Consider the following 22,099-nt stretch of genomic DNA (forward strand, 5'->3'; position numbering starts at 1 on the left):
GTGCGATAAAATTTTACTGTGGACCTGATTTTGCCTGGAGTTTCTAGATGCTAACACAATAGAAATATTTGTAATAATTAGTCATTACAGACAGAACAGCAAAACTGTTCTAACAGAACTGTACATGAAATTATTTCTAATACGTATTTGACCAGGTTTACAGACCTCTCCCTAATGCCAAGCTGTTTTCACAGCCTGATGCACTGGGTTCTGCTGGATTTGAGCAGACATTAGTACTGAGACTATGAGTCCGAGGCTTCACAGATGCTCTTTAGTAGCCTGAGGGGATGCAGTCAGTGTGGTGTCACTACCTTGGGAAAGGTGGCTCTTAGTTTTCCAACAGCATTCAAATGAAGCCGAGTGGCATTAGTGATTATTTGTCACTCTTCTTCTGGCAGCTGATGGTGGTGAATGGATAAATGCGGTTATTTCAGATGTTAAGGGTTACGTCAGTCTGAAGCTACAATGCTGATACAAAAAACGTCGATAGTTTTAAAGCTCAGAGAGAAATTACTGCTTAGTCTTACTGTGTTGTTGTTTACTTTTTTTAGATGCACCAAAATTGGCAAGATGTCCCTAAAAATGTGTACTAACCTCTAATATTTTCCCAAATCGATAGTATTGGCCAGCTTCATACTGGTCATCTAGTGACTGAAGAGTAGCATGCTGTAAACTTACAGGATTATTTTATCTTTTATTTTTTGGCCTTTTGTTGGTTATTAAGGTGCATATTTTACTGTGCAGACAATCTGTATTTGTGTGCTGTTGTCATGGTTGCATAGGTGTGGACTTTCCCACTCTCCAAGGCCGAGAAGAAAGCTAACAGCACTTTACCGAGCATGTATAGTCACAAAGGAATACGTGACTGCTAACACAGTGGGATCCTATTCTTCCTCTTTTTTGTTCTCATCCTGAGCCCCTTTTCCTCAATTTCTGCATGCGTCTGTGTTGCACACTCCCTGTGGGGAGTTCCTAATCTATTTAGCGCTGACCTAAGTATTGATACCAGTTAGAGTGTTATCACTAAGACAAACAGCAGAGACAGACCAGTTCAGAGCTTTTGGCAATCCACCTTTTATCTCCTTCTTCCGTTTCATTATAAAACCATACGTGACCTTCCCAGCTTTGTTTTCCTTGCACAATTTCTTACCAATCTTTTTTTCCTCTTTATGTCCTTGAATCACTAGTTCTTCAAATCTTTTTCTTCTCTGCTCTTCCGGAGCTCTTCTAGTGAGTCTTCTTTCATTACATTTACGTCTGCTTTTATGGGTAAGACTGGATCAGGAAGCATAGGCTAGGTCAATGTAAGAAGAGAAAGGTTATAGAGGATGACTGAGGAACTGTGAAAGACCTAGGATGACCCTCTAGAGCTGCAGATGCCTCTTCTGTCCCTGTGATCTCAGATCTCAAGGCAATCAGCTAAGGGTCGGTGAACCTACTGAATTTTCAGTTACCATCAATGGTGACAATGGTAAGTCACTTTGTGTGGACCCTTTTGGCATTTTGCTTTGGTACTTGGTAGTAAAATGAGCACGTGTATAGCAGGACCCAGCAAACGTGTAATGTTCTGTTACCCACCTTGACATGGATAAGGAAGGCAGTAGAGATGGACCAACAAGGACTCAACGTATAGCAAGTGCACAAATGCTTCCAGTGAGCTGTTGTAGCAGAAATGCTGAGTCATGGCTTCAGGAAATGATTGAACACCTGGTAGGAAGGCAGGGCCAACCCAAGAGAGCTCAGGTGCATGCAGTGCAGCTGAGTGACCGGAAGGGATTGAGCCAGGATCCACTCCATCCCAGACCTCATTTAAGAGTTGGCACTGGAAGCAAGGATGTCTGTGTACCCGAGTCCTTCGGAAGGTAAGCAGGTTCTTTCTTTTGTTTCTGTGCCTGCTGCATTTGAGCAAGTCGCTTGCTGCAGCCTGGGACCTTGCTACTCTGCTGGCAATGCTGCACTTTCCATTGTGTTACAGCTGTGTGTGTATTTTGGAGGCTAAGACAGCTGCCCTAGTGTAACTAGCCAGAAAGGCACTTAATGGCATCTGAAACAAGGGAAGGAAACAGCCAGGCTTGTGGTCGAGTGGATGGGAAGAGCAAAATGCTCTCCTCCCTTTAATTTTTGCATCTGAATGGCTTGCGTCGATATTCGTAGTGGGGAACAGAAACGCAACTGGCTTCTCGAAGCTTCCCGGCCCCTCCCAGCCCGCGGCAGCTGCCGGCCCTTTGTGAAGGGAAGGTCGGCGCCTCGCGTGCCCCTAACGGTCGTTGCTCGTGCTCCCAGGAGCCGGGGGAGGGGGCACGAATCCGCCTTTTCTAATGCGAACGGCGTATTTTACGGCATTCTCACCGTGGAGATGTCAGCTGTGCTCTCCTTTCTTTGGACGAGCAAAACTATGGAAGAAGTAAGTTAGTATTTTTTTTTAATTTTTTTATTTAATCTTAGATACGCAGGTTAGAACAACCGGAATGAATGTATAGGTACGTATATATCTGTTGTCTCAGTACCTTGCTCAGCTGGCTCTGTTAAGCCATAGAAAGCTTTCATAGGCTTCAGACCCAAAAGTCTACAACTTGCTTTTTTATGAAGCGTAGGTCATAACTTTCAAGCCTGATCTGCAGTTTAACTATGCAAAGCTGTGAAGAGCTGTAGAAAAGAAACTCTCGGGGAGTTTCAGATTTCTTTTTTCCAGAAAATAACCCTCTTTCCTATTGATCTGAAAGGGAGAACTGCTCTTCTTGTGTTGTGTGCGTGCATTTCTTTGTTTTTTGTGAAGCTGAGACTTTAGGCACTCCCGTCTATTGAAGCCTATAGAATAGGTGAAACAATGTTTCAGTTGGTGGAAGGTGAAAGAAAGTAACGATTTCTGCAGAGTAAAGAGAGTCTGGAGTTTCCTGTTAGGAGCAGCCTTGCAGGAAAGTGGGTGCCTACAGCAGCATGCTTCAGGAACAAGAGTGAGTTGCTGGGTCAGGAGAGCACCACAGGCTTCTTTGCTTTATTGGCGCTGCTTTATTACACGCACGTTCTGATGTTTGTTGCATGAGGTGGAAGGATTCTGACGCGAATTTGGGATCCTTCTGTGATGCTGCATGTTGCAGGCACGATGCTCTTGGCTTCCTGCCACTGCTTTCCACACCCTCCTAACACTGCATGAAGTGCTTTGCCAGATGGGGAATATTGCAAAATATTGTAGGCTAAGTTTGTGCTTAATATCACAGAACTTGGATGAAACCGAAGGAAGACTGGAAAAAGAAGGAATGGCTTAGAGGCAGAGCTGATGAATATTTGTTTCTTATGGGTTTGCTTCTTGAGAGATACCTGTGTGGGTTCTCTGAGGCCTAGTCATGTGGAGCACACATGGTACAGCCTTTTCCTAAGTCAGGGTCCCAAACTCTTTGCAGCTGATTCGTGCATAAAGGATAGACTTTTTGAGGCCTCCTCCATCTCGCCAAATGCAATCGAGATAGCCTAATGAGCCCATAACTAGCAAAAGAAGACAGAAAAGCACATTCACAACGTGTAACTGGAATATTTTAACAATATTCCACAAACCAAACCTTTGGTAAGCGTGATCATAGTAGGTAGATTGCCAGAGGGTGTGGGAGGAGGGGGGGTGAGATGATTATTATCCAAGCACTGTGTGTAGATGCCTTATTAATGTGTGGGAGACTCTTAAAATTCAGCTTTGATCAGGAAATGAAATTGGTTATTAGAAGAAGACTGTGATTCTGAAACTGCTTTGCTCCCTCTTGTGTCCCATGGTATGACTAAGGAGCCATGCCAATAGAGAGGAAAATAGATAGCTGGACTCTCAGTTATTATAAGTTCCCCATGGCTGTCAGCACTTCAGGGCTCTGATGCCAGCAAGGCTTCCAAATTGATTTAGAATCAAATGAAATAGTGGGGAGGGGGAGGAGGAGGCATAAATATTTTTTCCCTTGCTAATTTATTTCCCCTTTTCATGCATGAGCTAATGCAGTGGAGAGCAATGCAGCTAAAGTGAGTGCATTCATGGGGAACTTTGTGCTGTGTTGCTCAGAGTTTGGGTGGAAATTGCTTTGCATTGGTCAGTCTGTTCTTTCCCCCTCCTATAGGTTCTGGAATCTCACAAACAAAGCAGAATAATGAATACAATTTCAGTCTGCTAATGCATGTAGTAAAGGCCACATTCGCTATTGTGACTGTGATTCGGGGCCTGCAGTTGGAAAAGTGAAGGTTGTTACCTGTAAAGGGGGAAGGAAGAAGGAAGGTTGTCCATCTCTAAAAGCTAGGCTGTGGGCTGATACTGATGAGGGTTCCAGCATTACTGGTCGCCCTATCTGCCAGTTGCTTCTTTAGAGAGTGAGAAGGCTTTTCACAGTTAGGTGCATCTCTGGGAAAGGCCTCACTCTGTACTCCTTTTACTTCAGAGACCCTTTCTGTGCTGTATCTTTTTTACTTTTACGTGTAGTAATACAGGTTCTAGTTGTGAAGTTCCTCATATTTTCCCATGATACACCACTCCTGCAGAGACTTCTTCATGATCTGCATGTTCTAAATGAAACTCATTTTGACGCGTCTTCCATCTGCTTAAGTGTTGCCCATAAATAACAACATATTACAAAATTGCCTTCTTGTCAACATGCAGATTGTTTATGTGTCATTTCCTCTATCCTTTGTGTTGCTCTAACTTTGAAGGGAAGGAGGATTTATTGGTATAGCAACATTTGGGAATGAAACCAAATCCTATGGGGGTATGAAATAAATATAGTCACTTTTTGGTACTACATTTTTATTTACTTTTTACAAAATGTTGTCTTTCCTTGACGGCTTTGTATCTCGCCATGTGGCATCCACTCGTTTTGCAATATCATCTGTTATTTAGGGTCTTACATTTCCAGAGTATGTTTGCAAGCTGTGTGTAGAACTGTGAACCACTATTTTTGACTGAGAGCTAATCTTTAATTTCCACTTACTGTAAACTAATTTTGAATGCCCATGAGCCACTGTGGAGTGCCATAGAGAAGGAAGGACTTTATCAATTTAAAATGCAGGTGACATATTTGTCAAGAGCCATGTTAGAAGAGAAAGCTGGGGGGCTGAATTGCTCTAGCGTTTAAGTGCTTTTGTTCACAAAGAGATTTCAAGTAGATGTAATGGGCATTGTGGCAACACACCATGGGGTGTGGTAAAGCTGAAGAGCTGGATCTGAGCGACTTGCCTCTTGGGCATGCAGTAGCAGGGCTGCCCTTAATGCAAGATGATCTTTCTCAGTATGTTTGTTTCATAAGAACAAGCTTTACTTCGCTTTGTTCTTAATGAGGGTAAGAATGTATGTGCTAAAGCTTGTTCTATTCCTTCAAATGCGTTTCCAAGAACACTTAATTAGAAAGTGGAATACTTACCTTTTGCCGTCCTTCTTTTTCCCTTATGTACAATGAATGTACAATGTCCCACTCCACAGAATGTAGTCGTGCTAAATAGGTGAGGCATCTAGTTTTTGGAGGAAGGACCTCATCTGAATGATGAAGGCTCCTGGACCTGGACTTCTCACTTGAACCAGAAGATATCTGATGATGATGCAAGAGCAAAAGCTGCTGTGTGACATTTGCTGTCATTTCCTTGTAATCGTGAGTCAACTCTGAGACATACTGCTAGCCATTTGATAACATATGGGAGAAATTCCCAGAATCTGCTGTTCTAACTTTTTCTTAAGGAGGCTTTAGAATGCACGCTTGCCTTCAGGTTTAGTAGGGTCTTTGAAGAATTGACAGCACAAATGCTGATTTTTTTTTTTTTTTTTGTAATTTATTTTAAACTTATTTTCTTGATCTTTATTGAGCTATTTTGGCTTTATCACTGCTAGACTTCACAATTACTACTGGTGATGTGTGTTATACGAGAGCACTGGCTTAAAACTCTTTTTCTGTTTGGATCTATGGTAAACCTCCCAGAAAATCCCACTCTTTATTTCCTTTCCCTTGAGTCAGAGCTCACTTACACAAATGCATATGTATGTTTTCTTGCATGCATGACTTAGTTCCTTCAAAGAGAGTTGATACTTTCAGAGAAGGATAGAAACCTTTGGGTTGTTGAAAAGATAGGGCTCTGCAGAGCACAGGAACTGAAGGCAAAATTTTACTTCTGCTGTGTCAGATAGGCATGTGTCATTGTAGGGACCACAGGGTTCATGCTGAGTTTGCGGTGACCCAGAAAGTATGGGAGGTGTAGGTGAAGCCCTGCAAAGACGACATGTGAAGGAAGCGCAAGCAAAATTATTTTGATTTTTCCTATTTGAAAGATATATATTTTTTTCTTGAGCATTTGTTGTTAAAAGCACAACAGCAATCTTCCTTTGTGGAACACGTGTAACATAAAATGGCTCCATTTTTATCCTTGTACAAATGTGTGTTCAGTGAAATCAGATTTTGTAATTGAACTTATGCTGGCCTGAAAGTAACTAGTGCTGATTGTAAGAGGTAAAACCATGATGCACTAATGTCTATTAACATTACAGAAAATACTGTACTCATAAAAAGGTTTGTTTTCCCCCTGAAATAATATTTCAGTGACTGCTTTGTTACACTGAAATGACAAGGAGATGTACTGCCAGATCTGTGTATCATTTTCCCATCTTAAAAGTAGTAGTGGTGATTTTCAGAGTATCAACAAATCTGAAACAAGCTTCCTTTTTAAAAGGGGGAGGGGGAAAAAAACACTCTACATTTGTCCTGCATGTTGTGGTAATTTACATACCTATATTTCTGATAGAAAAAGCTAAGCATCAGGAAAGCATTTCTTGACAGGAGAGGTCAGTAGATTAGCTGTTCTAGTTTGGATTCGAAGTCTCTGTGGCTGGTCGTTAATAGCAGGTCAGGCAAATATTGACCAGGAAAGACTGAGCTTTCCTTGAGGTGGGAGTTGGCTTAATAACTTTTTAAAGACACTTCCATCACTGTGAACCTATGATTATTACATGTACTAAGTATTTTCTTTCCTGCCACTTGTTCCTTTTCATTCTATATATGTGTTTTTCTTCCTGTACACAAAGAATAAGGTATGTGTTATATAAACTGAGGAATCATTAGAAAGAGAAATATGGATATGCTTTCCTAATCAAATGATGAATAATTATAATGCTTACTGCTTATAGGTGAACCTGCCTTGATCATGTCTTGCTTTCTATGTGTTCTCATTGGGCATGATTTCATGATAATGATTTTTTTTTTTTTTCCAGAGAATCCCTGTCTTGACCTGAGCAGAGGGAGCACTTGCAGAACTGGTAGCTGTTTCCTGTTGATTGTGCTTCTCAGGATCAGTTCCTATACATCTTCAACTGTGCTCTGTCCTTATCTTGAACTGAAGGTAAGGTGTTAATTTTCCAGTCATTACATTCAGTGGTTAGAGAAACACTTAACTCTAATTGCATTAGCTTCATTCTGTAGCTGAGATTCCATCATAGGGGGAGTCAGGCTAGAATCAGTAAAACTGTTTATTGTCTTGATTATTTGTCTGTGTAAAACTTTGTTTTCTTCTGTGATGTGAAACTGCAGTCTCTGGACAGCACCAGGAGCAGTACATGCTCCTCCTTGACTGTGTATTCCAACCTGCATATTCAGAAAATGAGAGGAGTATTGTTAAAGATCCAGCAGAACTCGCTGGTTGCCAAACATGATAAAGATGAAAACTTCATGTCTGGAGTTATTGATTTGATGCTAGCCTTTTCATGTCACAAAGTGATAATTATGCTAAGGCTGAAAAATAAAAGATCTGTAATTCTGTTGCATTTCTGAAATATGGTTTGGTTACTGAGTATGAAAAGGTAGTATTATTATATACTACTTCTTGGGTGGATATTCGTAGTGCATGTGTCAGTACAGCAATGTTGCCAGCTCTGAAGCTTAATAACTTTCAGTACTGATAATGGTATACTTGCTAACAAGCCAAGGGTTTGTGTTTTTTTGTACTGTTGTTGTTTATGCTATGTTTGACTATACAGGAAGTAGTGGTATTGGCAGAGTCTTGTCTTGTGCTATTCACGAAGCATCTTTTTGATGCAAGACTGCAGGCTCATTTCCTACTGTGGCTGCTCTGCTCAGCTGTTTCCTTGAGCAGAGAGATTTTCCTCAAGCCATTGGTCTGTGCTTCACTTCTTGTGTTATGTCTGTGAATGGATGGTCAGGGTTTGGTGCTTTGCTTAAGTTCTTTCATGGTAATGAAGAACAACATAATTGCACTTCTCCAGTGTTGAGATGGACGCAGAGACAGCGTTCTCTGAGGTCCTACTCAAGTATGTTTTACTGTCCCCTATGAAACCTATGCTGTTTGGAACTGTGGAGGCATCTTTAGTGTAGCAACCAACAATTTTGAGTATGCCATTTTGTAAAATTGCAATTCTTCAAACTTTGACCTATTTGCTTCTTTAAACTGTGTCTATCTTGGAGAATGCTATGTAAATGAGTCATCTCCAAATGTGTGCATAGAGACAACTCTCAATGTGATGCAGGTCTTACTGTCTCATAGTATCAAATGTGTAACATGGGTACGCTGCTTTATTGATGTTTGTAGTCCAGGACTACTCTGCTATATGTTACTGGCTGCACTTGGTGCTTGGTAGCAGATTCTCTCCCATCTCTGTAAGCCCTGCTGTTTTCCTGCTAAGTGGAGTTATAGTCTGATATGATAGAGTGACTTAACATGTAGCATTTTTATCAGTGTGTTCTGGGCTCTTTCATGAGAGAAGTCTGCATCATTTTTGTCTTATATACATATTATTACTAATATCCCTTTCTTTACTGTTTTAATCTTTTTTCAGTTTCTGTCCCCCCCATCCCACTGAGGGGGAGTGAACAAACAGCTGGGTCGTGCTTTAGTTGTCTGCTGAATTAAGTCCTGAGACATGGTGTGACAAAACTAAGATCTAACAAACAGGCTGCCAGACAGTGTCATTGTGAAGTATGTTGTGTGGTGTTCCTGGCCTTTTTGAGAATTCTTACTAATGAGAAGTACGAGAAAGTTCTCCACTCCTAGTTTCTGGCTAAAGAGCATTATGGATGCTTTCTCTTACCATTCTCTGTCAGCGTGAAAGTTACATCTTCTAGAAACACTTAGATAAGATGGAGTGTAGAGGATCTGGAGCCAAGACTAGATATATTTAGTACAAAATGAATGTGAGTGAAACTAGTTTCCTTTGCTGCCTCAACTTCAGAGATCTGAACAATTGACTTCAGAAAGCCATTGCTGTTGTCTTTTTGACTCTTCAGAAATGGCTTCACAAGAGACGTTATCATTCAAGCATTTGATAGAGGTCTGATCTCCGCTTATAGACTGCTGATGCATAACACAACTGATATGTAATAAAAGACAAAAGATGAATTTTCTGCTCAGCCACTCTCCAACTTATTGTAGTAGAAAATTGTGCTTGGCATTACATTGTTTCTTTTGTTGTACACTGTTCCATTTCCAGTGTTTGAATTAAGTGTTAACTCAGTGTTACAAATTTCCATGGTTTGGGGATGACAGCACAACCTTGGAATTATTTTAAGATTGTCTGGAAGTAACAAAAACCCCGTATTTATATTGTGTAATAAAAAAAAAACCTATAAAATTTAATATGGACACAGAAATATTATTATGACTCTGCAAATCCTTGCAAGGGAAGAATTTCCTTGCAAGGCTTTCTGTCCAAGGGCAACACTTAGCAGTGGTGCTATCCTCATTGAGGTTAAATATGTCAGTGCAGTTTTGTCTTAAAGAATGATGGTAATGGATGGAAATTATTTAAAACAAAACATTATTGTTGGCTTAGTTTCAATAATCTAGGAAGCTGTTAATAACTGTGACTGCTTGAATAATTTATAAGATGCATCCCAGTGTTTTTTCACACCAGTTATTTGATCATTTCCCCTGATTATTGTTGTTTGTAATTACAGTGGTGCCAAGAGGATCAAATTAAGATGAGGGTCTCTTACTCTTCATGCCAAGTAAATAGATGGTTTTTCATTGCTAAAGAAGCTTCAGTCTAAGCTGCTATGATAGAAAGGGGGAAGAAGATAAACAGTTGGATCAGGGTCATTGCAAAGACTCTGACAGAGAGAACTGTCATCTTTTGAAGTCTTTCTTTAACCCATTGTCTGTTGGGCTGTAGTTATCTATTGATGTACACTTCTGCTCTCTTCACGTGTGATGTGACATAGGCCATCAGTTATCTGCTTCTGCTTCATTCACATCTGCTGCTCAGCAAGGAACAGGAGCTCAGATGTGTCCCAGTCTTTAGCACTGGAATGATGGATTAGAGATTTGTCTTTAATACCAAGAATGATAGTATTTAATAATACAGGTAGGTCTAAAAAGAGAAATAGAGTTTCTTGCAAACAAGAATGAGAATGAGCATGAATCTGTAAAGGCTAGAATGTGAGGATATTTTAACACTTTTTCCTGAAGCACTTAGCCTCTGGCAGGACTTCACCCTGAATCCAAGATCAAAGAGCTTCGGCATGGGAAGTGGTTCTTGGGCTGAATGTGACACAACTGAGTGAAATTTCAGATTAATGTAGGGACTTTCCACAGCCCTGACAAGAACAACTGTTGAAACTGTATAATTACATTTCATTGTTTTTATTTTACTTACTGTAATTTGTTATCTTGATGTAGCTTATGTACAGTGTGTGCAATTGGAGTGTGAGAATTCAATAAATTGAGATTGAAATTACTTAATGGGAATAAATCAAAATAAGATTGTTCCTCAGTAGTACTGTAATCGAAGACTGAAATGTAGTGAGAACAAGTGATCATTCTGTGGATTTCAGTGTACTACTAAAAACAAAAGAAAACTGAGAACCACAAAACTACTTTCTCTATTTTAGTTTAATGACTAATTCAGAAAAAGTGCTGTTTACTAAAATGAAAATTTGCAAGTTTGGTGTTTAAGGCCAAAAAAAAAAAAAAAAGTTTTAAGAGTACTATAATTTGCTTGGAAATTCAGAACATTGTACTGTTCTCTACCTATTAGTGTTAAAAACTGTTTCCAGTTGCCTGTTGTCTGAACCGGACCAAGGAAAGTATTCATCTTCCTATATACATAGGTTGCTCTGAAAGTAATGTTTCCTATTCATTTCCATGGAAACTACAGTAGATGCAAAGAGCTTGCTAATGCTGTTTGATAAAGCAAATTCTCAGCTACAAGACACTGTTTTTCAATATAGTCACTACCATTAGCTATGCATTTTCACCAGCAGTTATCAAGAGCTTGGGGCAGTGCTTCTAAAAATAAATTAAAAAATCTGCATCAGTGGAGGTGACCTGCTGTTGCCACTGCTGAAACACACCATCTAAAATGTAAGCACGAGACACTTCACTTCATACTTGGAAAATTAACCTTTTAACTTTTTCATCTAAGATAGTTCAGTGAAGAAAGAAGGGTACTCTAAAATTCAATTCGCCTCCTAGTTCTTTTCAAAATTTCTCCTGAATTGAAATCTCTCTCTCTCTCTCTCTCTCTCTCTCTCTCTCTCTCACAAAAAAAAAAAAAAAGCATTTTAAGGATGAAACTCTAAGACCAAGCACTCTATTTCCATGACCTGAGAAAGATACACTTGTGTATGTTTTTATTTTATTTATTTATTTATTTTTTGTGCGCATTTCATTGAATATCCCAAGTTGCAAGGGGCCTAAAAGATTATTGAGTCCAACTCCTGACTCTATGTAGGTCTACTCAAGAATTAAATTTGCGGGCTTGGTGCCATGATCACTGCCCAGGGGAGCCTGTTCCAGTGCCCAACTAAGTCTTGATGAATAATCTTCCTATCATCCACCTGACTCAGTTCTGTGTTCTTCCCCTTGCTCCCCCTTGTGAGAAAGCTGCAGGCTGCAGTCACAGTCTCTCAGTCTCCTCTTCTCTGGGTCAAACAAGCCAGTGAACCTAAAGTGACACTATGTATCCTCCAGCCTTTAGGTACTTCTCATATTTGTCAAAACGTTTCAAAGATGAAAGAGAGCAGTTCAGTAATCACTTCTGCCAGCTCCCTCAGCACATGTGGGTGCATCCCACTGGGGCTCATGGATTTGTGTCCATTGATTTTGGCTAGATGTTCTCTGACTAAATCTTCTTTGAGTAGCAGGAGGTCTTTTCTTCACAGACTCTTACCTCCAGGGTCTGGGATTCCTGGGGCCTTGTTATATTAAAGACCAGGGCAGAGAAGGCATTCAGTGAGCTTGGAGGAAGTGGTGTTTAAGTGTTAGCTTAAGCTCTTGTGGGCCCACTTAGTTTTTAATGCTCTATTCCATGAGACAGCTCCAGAAATCTTTGAAGACATCGAAGTCAGCTCTCCTGAAGTCTAGGTAGCAATCCTACTTGTTGCTTTGTTTTTTTCCATACAAGGTCTTGAACTTCACCAACTCACAATTACTACATCCTAAGCTGCTCCCAACATTTGCATCCCCAACCAGCCCTTCCTTGTTAGTAAGAACAAGGTCAAGAACCTTTTACCATCTTCAAAACCCTTCTTTGGATGCTCTCTAATAGTCCTATGATGTCCTTTTTATATTGTGGTGCTCCAAACTGTGCACAATATTCAAGATGAGGTTCTGAAAACTCAATAATAGCAGAGATTCTATGTTTCCCTGTGAAATCTCCTTCACTCCTTTAGTGGTTTGAAACCCTCTAGTTCCTGTTGGAATAAAGAATATAATTAGGAATACCAGATGCTCTTGAGGCTAAAAAGCTATCTTTTTTTTTTCCGTGTGCAGATGTGTCAGAGTTTATAATTTGGAGAATAAGCACCAGGTGTTTATGCTATAAGGAATTGCAGGAATGTTTTGTTGATGGAAAGATTGCTGCGTGTAATGCAGATTGAAATTGCCTTTTTCTTCTAAATGTATCTTGGTGTTCAAAGGACTAAAGCTCTGATTTTATTTTGATTATTTTTAATATATCCTTCTTCTGGTATTTGCCCATTCATTAGCATGTGACCAAGGTTCCTATTTTGCCTGCTGAGAAGGAGGGTTGTGGATATAGAAATGTCAGAGCTTTGAAAGCATATAGTTCCGTTATTTTGGATTGTAGTTGTTCTAGAATGATCTGGTAGAGGTTGGCCTGTAACAGTGAAAATGTAAGAGGTGGTATGAATTCTTTAAAAAGTATATGTGAGAGCTGTGCCAGAATAAATAACGGTTTCCTGCTGTAGACCTGGAATTTGATCGTCAGCCCTTACAAGAAAACAATCCAATGAGTCTAAACCTTTATGGCATCTGGGTTCTGTCTCATTAGGTTTCATTGCTTTTGTCGGTCACACCTTTTCAGTCTGCTTAGCTAGACAGGTATGCTTTCCATCACTAAGAAGGAAATTGGGCTGGATGGGGATATGTAAATGAATGACGTAATTACAGGGGTCGCTAGGCAGTTTGGCTGAACGTCAGGACATGTGCGATTTCTTGATTATTCCCAAGTTACACATGTTTTATGTCTGTTTATTTTCAGTAAAACATTATTGATGCATGAAATTACTGCTAGAATCTCAAGAGGTTCCAGAAGAGAATGTTAATATTGTTAGGATCTAGCACTTCATAAAGGAAGCTGGGAAAAGGCATGTGAAGGCAGGGAGGTATGAGCTAATTATAGTCCCAATTAAAATTTCTGAAGAAATACAGAGAGTAGTCCAAGAGGTAACAGAAAACAGAAAGTAAATCCTTCTCTGGACTGTGGCTTCTGTAAGAGAAACTGGGTTCTGTTCTGGTATTATAACGGGATTGTGATTGCTCTATGAGAATACTTGGAGAAAGAGAAGGTTATAAAGTAAACCCATTGTAGAGCGCATAAAACTTTTGTGTAACAGTCAGCTGGATGGTGGCAGGATTGTGTGTTTGTAACAACGTTTGTGCTATTGCTTTCTAATGCCCCAGATCTTGCCTTTGCTCCACTGTCTTGTTCAGTAGGTCTTCCCCAGTGTACTCTCTTTCTTTCCAGAGAAGTTCTGTGTACGTGGGATCCTGAGCTTAGTCACTTGAAGTGATGTAAAGATCGGGGATAACAGTGCTGAAGGTGTCGAACATGTTTGGAATGGCTTAAACTCTCCGTTTGTAGTTTTCAGACAGTCAGACTGAAGTTTAACAAAATATTTAATACACATGCTTAAATCCATTCCTTTTCTACTGGGCAATGATCATTCATCAGTGCACTGGGGCTTCACCATAGGTGCTGTGTGGTTTGCTGACTTGCAGGCCTTAGAAGATAGTTTTCCTTTCTTTCTGTGTAACAGCTTGATCTTTATTGTACTGCTTGGGTTTAACTGATGGTAGAAACAAAAATATCAGGATGATTGATAGCCTGTAGATACAAATAGGTGCTTTGCAGCTGAGTCTGTGTTAAGGAAGTCCCTTTCTGCCTGAGAAGGCTGTTGAGCTGAGATTTGTCCTGAAGCTAGATCTGCTTATTTGTTCTCTTATTTCTTAGAATGTCATGGAGGATCCTTGTTTTTTCTTTTCAGGAGGATTGATTTTTAAATGTATTGATTGAAGTACTAGTGTTAAAGGTGGCAGTGTGTTTACCTGTATTTTCATTCATTCAAAAGCACAGCAAAATGCAATGCAAATTGTAATATATATTATTATTATTATTATTAGCTATCTTTGCAGCTCTGTAGAGGAGATTTCTAGACCAGAATGGAAGTAAGATTTGGGAATGACTGTATTAATTTCTTCAAGGTAAGGGGAAAATGAGAGCTAGATAGAGAGCAGAAAAAGATGAAGTGTTTCTGGAGGAAGGGAAGGTAGTAAATGAAGATGTGATCCTAGATCAGCAGTCTGTAACCAAGTCTTGTCTTCTATGAAGTTTGTATGTTTTTCTTTCCCTTCCCCTTCTCTTCCTGTGTTGTTGGGCATGCACGGTTTTTTGAGTGTCATCTTCTTTGGCCTTAGCCAAGGTAATCTTCTTTGGCCTTAGCCAGGCATGAAGACTGAACATTCTGTTGCTCTGAGGGTCACAAGGAGAGCTAGTGCCCCTGATGTGTATTGCAAGCTTCTTTCTCCTTTTGTGGAGGAAACTACTCTGCTCACATGGAATAGATCTCTAGATCCACGCAGCTGAGTAGGGACTGCTGGAGTCATGGGATTGCAATTGCTACAGTATCCACTTATAATGCTTAGCAGCTCTTCAGCTCACAAGAAACAATTGTAGCATGCTCTAGTGCAGATGCCTACAATGCCATTTTTTCCAAGAGCCTGCTGACAGAGGAAAACCATCCGTACCCAAAGCTACTGTTTGATGTGTGGAAATCAGGGGAGTCTTCCTGACTTCAGTGAATCAGCATGTTTCAGATACAGCATCTCCCTCCCTTACCTAGCAGACCTGAGAAGCATGGCTTCCAGAGCTCCTCAAGTGCCCACATGATCTGTTGGTAAGATCAGAACTCGATTCTTCTTGGTTGATAGTAGATAGGAATCTGTTACAGTTCCAGATAAAAGATTATTTTCTTGCTTTTCATAAATGTCCTGATCAGACCCCTGGTCTCCAGTGATTAAGGTAGCAGTGACTCTGTAGTCAGGCTTGGAAATAAGGCTCAGAGGGTTTTTCAGTGTTTTGCTGAAGTAGAACCAGGATCGGTCAGCATGCAGTCATGTTCTGAGCTGCACTGACTCACTGTGGCAGACTAGAATGAAAAGGCCAACCATTGAAGCTGTCTATAAGATTGTGTGAGGACTTTCAAGTAGGCAAAAGGGACAAAAACCCTACTATGGAGGTAACGAATGCAGCTTACTAAAAGCTGTGTTTGAGTCTCTTATAATGGACATTTTTAATGCTACTGGATGTTTTCATACAAGATCTGCTTATTCAAATAGGTTTTAATCTAGGAGAATCCTTTGCCAGAGGTCAAGCACAGTAATTATTGAAATGTTTCATGGCTTTATTTACATTTCTTTAGGGACCTAAGCAAGCAGTGTTAGGGCATGTCAGATATAAAATGGACAAAGACTGGATGCTTTATGCTAAGTAAAGTGTGGACTGAAAGCTACTGAAGCACAGTTCTTCTGTGCTTATAGTTGTGTGTACCTGATACTATAACGTATTTATATTTTGACTATATGACATGGCTTTAGCTTTCCATTTGGGAAGGAAAATGTAAATTTTTCAGAAGTAAAACTTAGTTATGAAATCAGTAGGCAAGCGACAGTTTCTATCCCTAAAATCAAGTAAAATATCCTAACATATACAGTATGTGCAAACTGATGAACTTGGCATAGCAAACATGACCCCCTGAAACAGATGGGAGGAAAGTGATTTGGAAATTATATACGCGTCTGTATTTTTCAAGAAAAGTCAAAAGTTCATAGTGACCACTGGGTATGTAGAACAACTCAGTTTAAAAATAGTCTGAAGTAATGCTTGGACCCAATGAAGTTAATGGCTTATCTCTTCTTGATTTAGTGGATTAAGCGGTGCTTAAGCAGTCAGTAACTGTCTGGTGTCCCTTGAAGTCCAAGCTAGCCAACTGAACTAGAGCGGCCACCACCTCTTACTGTGGCCTCTTTACCTTTAATGTCACTTTTCACTTTTTTTTTTCCAGAGTTTTGAATTTGCAATTGCATGTGGCTATTTATAAAGCATGACGAAGTGCTCGATAAGGTATTCTCTCAAGTTTTATCAGTAGGGACTTCAGTGGTGTCTCAGTATGGATCTTGATCATAGTTTGTCATGATGCAATTGTCAGTGCTGCAGATCATTAAGATCCCGTAGTTATTTTGATATTTCAAACGTAGATGTTTTTGTGTTACTCTCAAATACTCAGACTTTTTTTTGGCAGCAGCTGGCTGCCTGCTCTTTAAGTTTTAGATGTAGCTGTGAAGTCTTTGTAGTTCAAGAAATGTGGATCTGGTGCTAGCTGATGCTGTTTAACTATATTCCCTCTTATTGTTTTTTCTTTTCTGCTTATGATTGGATTAGTGCTTCCTTGGAAAACTCCTGGGCACAAAAATCTATTGTATATCTTTTTTCTTTTTTTTTTTTTTGACAACTAGATCCTCACTTCTATTTTGCCATGACCACAGCTTAGTGAAAACAACAGTGTAATTTTCATAAGTTGAAACAGATATTTCCAGAGATCTGCTTCCTTGATTCCACGCAGGTACCTTGCCAGTCTGTTAGGGTGATGTGCAGATGTCAGTGGGTAGCTATTGTTATCTGTGTGAAGTCGTAACTTCTAGCTCTTAAAACACAGGACAGATGAATTCTTTGCTTTTTGTAATCCAAGGCTTTTCACATGGTTTCCCACCATGTCCTCATCTCTGAATCAGAGAGATAAGGATTTGAAGGGTGGACTGTTTGGTGGATAAGGAATTGGTTGGAAGGTTGTGGTGGGAAGTTAGTGGTCAATGGCTCTATGTCCAGATAGAGGCTGGTGATGAGCGGTGTCCCCAAGAGGTGTATCCTTGGGACCAGTACTCTTTAACACCTTTATCAGTGACATAGATGATGGGATCGAGTGCACCGTCAGCAAGTTTGCTGATGATATCAATCTGATTGGTGCAGTTGATAGAACAGAGGAAAGGATGACATCTAGAGGGACCTTGATAAACTTGAGAGGTGGGCCCATGTGAAACTAATGAGGTTCAACAAAGCAGAGTGCAAGGTTTTGTACTCGAGTTGGGGCAATTGCAGCTATCTATATGGACTGGGAGAAGAACACACTGAGAATAGCTCTGTTGAGAAGGACTTAAGGATCCTGGTAAATGAATTCCATAACGTGGGCCAGTGGTGTGTGTTTGCAGCCCAGAAGGCTGATGATATTCTGGGCTGTATTGGAAGAGAATGGCCAACAGGGAGACCCCATTGTGGCCTTCCAGTGCTTAAAGGGAAATCATAAACAGAGAAATTAACTTTATGTGGTCAAATAGTGATAGGATAAGGGGGAATGATTTTAAAATAAAGGAGGGAAGGTTTATATTAGATGCCAGGGGGATGTTTTCCACTGAGAGGGTGGTAAGGTGTTGTAACAGGTTGCCCCGAGAGACTGTGAATGTCCATCTCTGGAGGTATTCAAGGCTGGGTTAGATCGGACCCTGGGCCCAACTTTATATGGTACTTGATCCTAGTGGTTGGCAACTCTGTCTGTAGTAGGGGGGCTGGAACTTGTTCTTTGGGTTGGAAGGGACCCAAACCATTCTGTGATTCTGTGTAACCCCTCACAAAACTCATGGCTTTAGTTTAGAAGTTGGGATGTTTTTTTTCTAAAACAATTCAGTAGTGAATATAAAGCATATCCCATTTGCATTTCAAATGCAAATGGTACAAGTTGTGTATCTTGAAGAGAAAATAAATTGCTGCGTTGAAAACAAGTGTTCTGACAAGACACACACAGACAATTTATCATACTAGCCCAGCTAATTTAAGTTGTATTTCTGTATCTAGTGCTATGTTTTCTCCAACTCCATAGCTACCTGAAGCCCTGCTCGAAACTATTTTGAACAACCAGTGGACAAGTGATGAAGAGTGGGCAAGGATTATTATGCTGAGTGGAAAGCCCAGCGAGCTTTCTAGTTATCTTTCTCAGTTTGTCTGGTGGCTGATCTTAATGCTATCCAGTCTTGGATAGTGACTGATACTCTTCAAGTTAAAAAGAAGCCCAGCCTCTTAGATATTTGGCAGAACACATCAATTTAAAGGGAATCCCTTTGTGCTGAGATACAGAATGGCTAATTACTGATGTCATTGTTATAACTTTGAGCTACGGTTTTTAATAGGAATGGCAAGAAGAATTTTGCCCAGCAGTGTACGTGGGTTCGTTTATGGTCTTTATTGTTACAGGAGGTTCCTAAGGGGTAGACTCAAAGATGTCTGTATTGAAATTATATTGGAGAATGACTTTATTTTGAGCATCTGAGCAATAGGCCTGGGAAGGAGATGGTCTGTGTAGAAGTCTTTAGCTATTATGAAAACAGCAGTTTAAAATACTCTCCTTGGATTCATGGAGAAGAGGTTAAGAGATATATGTCAACTCTACTGGTCACATCTAGAGGCAGTAAAGTAATCCCAGCAGTTATATCTACTTGACAACCAAGAAACAATGAAGTTGAGGGATTTGTTTTAAAGGTGAAGTAAGAAACTGTTTAAGAGGAAAAGTCTTGGGGATATGTCAAATTCAGACTGAAGTACATACCTTGGATAGTCAGAAGTAAATGCAGATAGGTCTGGCATTTGTTTTAGGAGATTCAGATCTGGTTCAAGCTGGTAAGCTTGGATGTGATATTAAGGCATTCCTGGGTATGTTGGTAATTGTTTTACATTTTTAACTGTGAAATCACCATTGGAAGACTGAACCCAAGTGCCACTTTGCTCCTTAGAGTCCTTCCTATGCAGAGTTACTTCAGCAGTTGCTGCTGGTAAGGTCCCCAAAGCCTAGTTGTTGGGTTTTTTTTTCTTATGTCAGAAATATGCGTCATTCAAATTTCTCTGAAGATGGGGGTGAGATTGCAATGTTCCAGACAGGAGCCAAAAAAATAGCTCTTTAGCTCCTGTTGGAAGAGAATTGCATAATACTTTGTAGCACTTGTAAATGGCTTTTTGCTTTTTGGAGATGTAATATCTGCTATTGAAGAGTCCTTGAAATGGGGCAGATGTATGTTGATCCAGGCATACTCTGCCTCCTGGTTTCTAGATGCCTAACCTTGATTCAGCTGTGAGGGTTGAGCCTGCAGTGTCAACCATAACTTGAATGGAGCAACTGGGAAAACAGTATCCAAAACACAGGGCAGATCCCTCCAATACAAATCTTCTGGTTATCCTTGGGAGTCCTTCTATATGCCCATGATTAATTCAGGGTTGTAGGTGAATCATTGTGACTTGTATCTGACAGAGACAGGAGCAGGTAATGCCTAGTCTTAATAGTTCTAGTTGATGAGGATTTCACTAGGCAATGAGAATTCTGCCTGATGCGTGTGTACATGACTGTTCTGTGGCCTGTACTAATACAGGGTGAGAAAACATGTTGATGGTTTGGAAGTTCCTATTTGTTTCCAGAGGTCCATTTGACCATTGTGACTGCTCTAATTTGCTGGAAAGAGACCGATGTTGTTACACTGGATTTGGCCCTATCCAGCCTGACTATATATTCTTTACTGAATTCTTTCAAATATCTGGGGAAAAAAAAAAAAAAAAGAACAAAAAGCCTATTTCTGACTCCCTGTCTTAACTTGGCTTACTTAAGTTGTTTATTAGTGCCTTTCTCAGCATATTTCTTTAGTTGGAAACTGAACTGGAGCATTCTAGTGTGCTTTGATGGAGCTTCTGAATATGTCATTAGGTGACTAGTTAATACTGAATTTTCAACTTTGCTCCTCATCTACCTTTTGGTGTTATATTCTTTTCTATTTATGTGAATGCTTTATTTGAAATCACTAACCTGTAACTGCTGATGTTAACAGTCATCTTGCCCAAGCCTGTGCTCACAGGATTAAAAGGAGTTAGGAGACATTACAGAGTCTCTTGTACTGACTCTGAACTGAGGAGTAGTTGCTAGCTCCTCCTTTCTAACAGGGTCCACTGGGAATTGGCTCTGCTCTCAGACTAATGAGAACTCTGGGAAATTTTTGGTATATAGCAGTGATGGGAAGGAACACCTATTTCCATAGAGATAGATTTCTCCTATTTTCTGATTCATTTTTTTTTTTTTTTAAAGGAGGAGAGGCATCCAGTTCATGGTAAAAGAGTTGAATTTTGTTTTCCACATGACTGGCCTCAGAGGTTGGAAATAAGCTATTTTCTTTGGAATGGCCAAAGAATACAGATGTGGTGGGTGCTGTAGGGTGTGTATGTAGTTGTTTTTGGTGTTTTGGTTTTTTATTTTCCCAAGAGGTTTTGAGTGCTGTCTTCTATTGCTTGGATAAGTTGAGCATCTGTAGCATAACTGCAGAAAAAACATGTTCAGATCTCCTTTGATAATGGTCTTTTAATGACAAAAGAGAGAATTCTGAAGGACATTTGTCTGTGCTGGTGATGAGTTTTAGAGGGAGAAAAAAAAAGGTTCAAATGGCAGTCAGATGGTCTTTAATAATATGAATAGGTTCAGAGTAACTTTTTTCTTATGGTATTCAATTGCTTTATGCATTGTAGAGACTCTGGCATTGAAGTGCATTTAATTGAACCCCTGGCAAGGCTAAAAAGTGGAAACTGTAGGTGTTTGTGACAGAGGAAGATGGACAGGAAAAATGTCTCTTGTATGAGCTGAAAGAAAACTGAGAACACTGTGCATAAGTTGCTGATTATAGTGTCTAAAATGGGGAATTTGCATTGTGAAGAGCAGGAGGATACTGTCGGCTTCTACCTAGGTGTATAACCATCCATAGCTCCAAGAAATGCATTTCCAGGTCATAGATGCAGATACATATTTCTACTTCAGCTTCAGTTCATGCATTTCAGGTTTCTGATTATTTAAGCCTGAAAGAAATTTCTGGCTAAACTCTGTAGCAAAGTCAGAATCTTGTCACACCCTGTAGTTTTGTGTGAGATAAGCTGCTCAGGTGTGCAAACATCTGTGTGATCCGTAAGATGGTCTTGATTCTGAGTAAGCAAAACCAGGATTTTTAAGGGAACGGGACTGACACTCCTACCTGCAAGTCAGCCACATGTATTAATTAAACTTCTGATAAAAGAAGTATGGATAAAATAATGGTTGATATTCTGCATCTCCTGTGGACTGAAGAATTCATGAACCATATGGTGAAGAACAGTTGGAATGTCTTCATTTTTCTGTGTTCATGTCCTGTTAATAGCAGTGATCTGATTGTTCTGGTAAGTTCTAGAAATGCTTCTATTTTGAAATTCTCCGTTAGTTGTAATTATCACTGTTAAAGTTTATAACCTTTTTACCCAGTTAAAATGCCTCAGGAAATTTTGGACAGGATTCTTCATGTTGGTAACTATGCTTCCCTCAGTTAAGTTTCTCTTCTGTATGACAGCGGTACAGGGCAGTGAGTTTCTGAATAAAAAATACCTTTCATTGAGTCTTAATTTACCTAAGACCAATCCAGGGATGAAGTGACCTAAAAATCATTATCAGTTAGATGTTCAGTAGATAAAAATTTGTGAAATAAACTGATCTTGTGTTTTGCTGCCTGCTGACCTGAGCAAGTG

At 39.9% G+C, this 22,099-nt stretch overlaps 2 long non-coding RNA genes across 2 annotated transcripts in view; one reads left to right on the forward strand and one right to left on the reverse strand.

Annotated features, from left to right (window-relative positions):
* Positions 1-2,307: 2,307 nt before the first annotated feature.
* Positions 2,308-3,562, reverse strand: LOC116231135 (uncharacterized). Its single transcript, XR_004167374.2, has 3 exons — positions 2,932-3,562; positions 2,701-2,808; positions 2,308-2,393 (listed from the first exon to the last, which is right to left on the reverse strand). It is a non-coding gene; the product is annotated as an uncharacterized LOC116231135 (long non-coding RNA).
* The window catches only part of LOC116231137 (uncharacterized), a 644,852-nt gene continuing 625,071 nt past the window's right edge, over positions 2,319-22,099 (forward strand). Inside the window, exons 1-2 of the long non-coding RNA XR_016466011.1 lie at positions 2,319-2,404; positions 7,217-7,344. This is a non-coding gene — a long non-coding RNA (uncharacterized LOC116231137). The remainder of the gene's footprint in view (positions 2,405-7,216; positions 7,345-22,099) is intronic.

The sequence above is a fragment of the Phasianus colchicus genome, chromosome 4 (assembly GCF_987193195.1).
Source record: "Phasianus colchicus chromosome 4, bPhaCol1.hap1.1, whole genome shotgun sequence".
Lineage (NCBI taxonomy): Eukaryota > Metazoa > Chordata > Aves > Galliformes > Phasianidae > Phasianus > Phasianus colchicus.